General features: G+C 35.5%; 1 pseudogene; it reads left to right on the top strand.

The window, feature by feature from the left end:
- The first annotated feature begins 2,419 nt into the window (after positions 1-2,419).
- LOC120072147 (UDP-rhamnose/UDP-galactose transporter 3-like) lies at positions 2,420-4,747 on the top strand (annotated as a pseudogene).
- Positions 4,748-5,595: the final 848 nt, after the last annotated feature.

Below are 5,595 nucleotides of genomic sequence, written 5' to 3' on the forward strand. Positions count from 1 at the left end.
GACCTGTTTCTTTGAGTGGTAGAGCAGCAGCAGAAGAAAAATCTTTTGGAAACTGACCGCTACCTGAAAAAGAAAACATTTGAAAACGTGAGCTAGAAGCTCAGTGAGTGACTTAATAAAAGCATAAATCTCATGCTTAAACTGAAAGCTTGAAAATATAATATTGGAACTAAAATATACCGATGGGCATCTCAAGCAACTTCCTTTAAACATAAACGTTGACAACAACTCTTAAACATCTTTAATCATCATTATTCCCTAGTTGAGAACGAGCATACATCGCCCTAGCTCCCAACGTCTGTTATCGACCACGAAACCCATGCTTCAGCCTCTCTTTGCTGGTTTATGGCCCAGGAGACACATACTTCAGCCTTTCCTTCAAAACTACCTATGTGTACGTGGAGGTTTCTATGTACCGTCATCACCTTAGGTACATTTATTCAGATACCTTTCTTACCTTCAGTACTCCTCTTCATAGTGTTTAGAAATATCAACGCTACTTTGGCAATCTTAGGTATATAAACATAGTACATCAAGCTTCATTCAACCTTAGTTTCAACCCTAGCGCATGCTTCATACTTTATAAAATAAATTGGCTTAACTCGTGTTGAACTAGCTTGTAAAAACTATTAGCATGCGTTAGATATGAGAAACATACTTGGAAAACTCATACATTAGTAACATCATGCATTGATAAACATTCATAAGTATCAACAATCCTAAACTATCCTTCTAGCCTAGGAGAAGATATGACTGCCTTTATCCTTAGTTGAGAGTGAACTACTAGATCTAACCCTCATCATCAACCTTAGTTTGGGAGAACCCTTTTGCTCAATCCCTCAACGTCAACCTTAGTCGGGGAGAACCCTTTTGCTCAATCCTTCAACGTCAACCTTAGTTGGGGAAAACCCTTTTGCTCAATCCCTCGACATCGTATTACCAACGTGCACGTGGTCATAACTGAGTACCGTCATACCTTAGGTACTTGACTAGGATACTTTCTCATTGTCTTTCAGTATCCGTCATATAACTAGTCACAAACATTTAGTTGAACACTAAGGCATAGTGCTCAGATCATCATACTAGTTCATCCTGAAAATGGAGTTACTAAAGCATGCTGAAAGTATTTGGACAAGATAACATATTTAAATCATGTCAATTTCCATGGAAAACATGCTTTACTTAGCATGAGAAATAAACTTCAAAGAAATCATAGTTTCTAAATCATTAAAACATTGAATCAACACATAGCCACTCACAGCTCGTCGGGACTCTTAACGGGTTATACGCCTCTTCTAGCTCTTCTTTGTCTGAAAGGACATAATTCCCGGTTAAATTCCTTAGAATTCTTAGCAGAATACCTCAAGTAGTTCATTTACTAATGGAACTTTCATCATCAAAGACAACTTTACTAGCGAGATGATCAACATGAGTGAATTCATCCTCATGAGCGAGATCCTCATGAGTGAGATCAAGCTTTTTCCTAGCAAAATTTCATCCCAGCGATACTCACCTTACCAGTGAGATTCAACACAATTTCTAGTGAGATTTCCTTCTAGAGCGAGATCCTCATCACAAAATTAGCGAGATCCTCATTCTTCATATCTCACTATAACTCTCCACGGTGAGCTGTTTACTTGTTCTTCCCAAGCAGCTGTCTGCTTATGCACAGATTCTCTGTTACAACTTCAAAAATTCATAACTCAAAATCCAGACCTCTTTTGAAGAAACTTCCTTCTACAAACATATTTAGAATTGAGTTAACTTTCTACTTTAAAATTTCAGCCAATTGTTTTTTAATAATTTGGCCTAGAGCTTCCAATCCTCACCTAGAGCCCTGATTAACCCGAGATTCTGCCTCCTCTGCACTCTCTTCACTTCTTGTTATTCTCCTCCTGCAATCTTTCTCTGGCAAGACAACCTCGAAAACTAGATTCTCCCAGCTTTCAAATAGCACTGATTTCACTAAATTTTCTCATGTAGATTGCCGAAACCAAGCTTTTGAAGTTCCTCTGCCTTTTAATCTTCCTGCCAACTTCCGAGTTCAAGGATTAATCGCCACATCACCCCATATTTAATGGCTCCAGCCAAACCAATAAATGAACTTTCCCATTTAATATATTTTTTCTTTTCCTTTCTCCACAACTCCTATAAATAACATGGTTTTTCACTTATTAGATATTTAATATTTCATTTCTTTGGCTAAACATACTTGTTTAGGAAATTTAGAATCCGGGGTTTACACTTAGCTACACAAGAGCTTATTTCTTCTTGCTTCTATCCTCTATCCCTCCTAAAACATGGCTTCATTTAACTTATTAGAAGACATCACATTATTTACTCTTACTTAAAGTAATTAGGGTTCGGGTTTTACAATGATTGTCCCATATGAGTGTGTTTTTTTTTAGAGAAAACTGAAATGCATAATGCATCCCTTTCATTTCATCAATTAGTTGATTTGATCCAAGGCTTTTCCTCTTGTGTTTCAGCTACAACTTTAATTGGATTTCACTTTTCTGTAACTGCATTGATTGGTTGGATTTCAAATGCCACTGGCTATTCTAAATCTAAGTCTATTCCCTTCTAGGAACTCATTTGGTTCTCGATTATCGCCAACACGTCGATAACAGCCATGAACTTCAGCCTCATGTTAAACTCTGTTGGATTCTATCAGGTTCAATTCTTGCTCCCCTTACTCTTAAGTCATCACTCATCGTCATCGATGATAACTGAACTTTGTCACTACTTTATATGCTTGTAGATATCAAAGCTGAGCATGATACTAATGATTTGTGTACTAGAGTGAATTCTTCATGGAAAACAATACTCATGGGAAATGAAGATGGCTGTTATTGTGGTCGTTGTCGGTGTTGGAGTCTGTACGGTGACTGATGTCAAAGTTAATGCCAAAAGCTTTCTTTGTGCCTTGGTAGCAATCTTATGCACATCACTACAACAAATTGTAAGCATTCTCTTTTCTCCATATAAAATCATTTGAAATTCAGCATTTGAACTCTAAGAACCTAATTATGAAACATCAAGCTCAATCTTTTGCATTGATTTAAACAATCAATAGGTTTGTTACAGAAGAAGTACTCAATAGGTTCCTTTGAATTACTAAGCAAAACAACTCTCATACAAGCACTTTCCCTTCTACCAGTTGGTCCGTTCATTGACTATTGCCTTACTAGCAAATCTCTACTGAAATACAACTACACTTTTGGTGCATTCGTAAGTCGTTATTCCGATATCTCTCTTTTTTGAATCTTGTATTTGTTTCGCTTTTACTTCCGAAGTTCAATCTATCTTTAATGAATGTTGCAGTGTTTCATATTACTGTCATGCTCCCTAGCTGTGTTCTGCAACATCAGTCAATATCTGTGCATCGGGCGCTTCTCGGCCATATCATTCCAGGTTTTAGGCCATATGAAGACGGTATGTGTGCTGATGTTGGGGTGGCTGCTCTTTGATTCAGAGATGACATTGAAGAACATATCAGGGATGGTTCTTGCTATTGTTGGGATGGTGGTGTATAGCTGGGCAGTTGAAATTGAGAAAAAAGCCAATGCAATGGCCATCCCTCAGATAAACATCATTCTAATATTTGATTTAAATAAATATGAATTCTGATAACATTTTCACTTTCAATCCTTTGTCTTAAACCTTTTTTGTTTATGTGTTTTTTAGGTGTTTGGAAGGAGTGGGAATGAGATGGATTTCTTGCAACAGCAAGGGATTCAAGTGAAAATTGTTCCTGGTAAGTGCATTTTTGAATGCTTGCAGTTTTAAGCATAGTTTCTAAGTATTTTCAAGTGACTTTAATGATATGAAAATTCCTGTTTGAGAAGTTATAGTGTACTTATTTCTCTTTGGACCATATTGGATTAGAATGTAACACCCGTTTATGATTCACGGGTACTATTTATTTGTAGTTTAAATTTGATTCAAGGCGCTTGAGTTTGTGGGTTGCCCTATGATAGTTTATGGGTTATCCATATACTATGGTAGTTTTTGTGACAACTTTTGAGATTTGAAGTACATTGTGAGCTAAATTTGCTTATTGATGTATTGTTCTTGAATATTCATTTTTTAAGAATTCTGATAGTTCTATTGAGTACAAGTGGTTGTGAAATATTTTTGGGAGTGTGTTTCTTTGAACAGGTTCGAGGTAAATTTTGGGTTTTGTTGTGGTAGCATTGTTATGCTGCCAAAAATTTTCCATCGTCTTTGTATCTCATATCTAGGTAACCAAGCTTCTCTTCTTCAAGATCTTGAAAAAGAAGATTCTCTCATTTATTCAACTATTGAGTTTTCTTGTTTTGCAGATGCAACAAAAGAGTAAATATTTGGTATCGCAACCTCTTTATACTTTTTCTTGGGGAACTTTAGATCCAACACATTCACTACAAGAATTTTCCTTTGAATGTACATTTATGCACATTCCCAATAAACACGGTTAGTTGAATATGAATTCTTATACATTTTCACTTTCAATCCTTTGTCTTAAACCTTTTTTGTTTGTGATCCTTTGAACAACAGTGGTCAGACAAAGATGCCTATAACCAGACACTGCTAAAGCTAGGGGGTTGGTAAAAGAAGAATTATGAAGGGATCCATACTTACCAAGTGGAGAGAGACAGTAATCTCATAATGTTTGTATTACTTGTAATTTGTGTTTTCAAGGCCTGAATTATTATACGACCTTTTAAATTATAATTTTATAGCAGAATTTGTGGATTAAATGTAATAGATTTACAATCCATACATGAATAATATGTCATAGCCACAACGTTCAATGATAATGTGTCATGTTATACTTTTAGACAAAAAAAAAAAAAAAAGATTCGACAACGAAATTTAAAAAAAAACGAATAGATTCGGGCTTCAATGTCGGTTAAGAATTAAAAAAAAAAACACAGGCTTTAATGTCAGTTGGAAATTTCACTGAAGGTCTTTAATGTTAGTTGCAACCGACATTGAAGGCTGTGTTATTAAAGCCCTTTAATGTCGGTTTAAAATCGACATTAAAGGCAACCAACATTAAAGGGTTTTAATAATACTATCTTTAATATCGGTTGTCAACCGACATTAAAGCCCGAATTTCTTCTAGTGCCATAAACTGTTGGGTTGTATGTCCTAAAACTCGTAGTTTTGTAAATAGTAAACATATATGAAGTTTATTCAGAAAAGTGTTGTTGATTTTCTAATAGCTCCAAATCCAATAAACTACGAACCCTTGACTATTGTCATGAATACTTGGACTTTATGTGGAAACATAAACTTGATCAAGTTCGAGTAAAATAGCCTAAATCGTCTATAGTACTTGGATTAGGTTGGGTACCTATTTTTGGAGATACTATTGAATAATACCCGCTTTATGATTATTATAGATGTTGTAAAGTGTCATAAACAATGTGATTAGTTCGTTCATATCGAGACATGTGAGCGGGGGTGTTCTACACGATGAGATTGTGTAAGACAGACCACGAAATAATCACTATTACGTATTAACATCGTTTACTGTTAATACTGATTAATTTCACTTCTTGATGACCTAGATAACTTGATCTGAATACTGAGTTGTTTATGAACACT

This window comes from Benincasa hispida, chromosome 2 (assembly GCF_027475165.1).
Source record: "Benincasa hispida cultivar pf3 chromosome 2, pf3_genome.v1.1, whole genome shotgun sequence".
Lineage (NCBI taxonomy): Eukaryota > Viridiplantae > Streptophyta > Magnoliopsida > Cucurbitales > Cucurbitaceae > Benincasa > Benincasa hispida.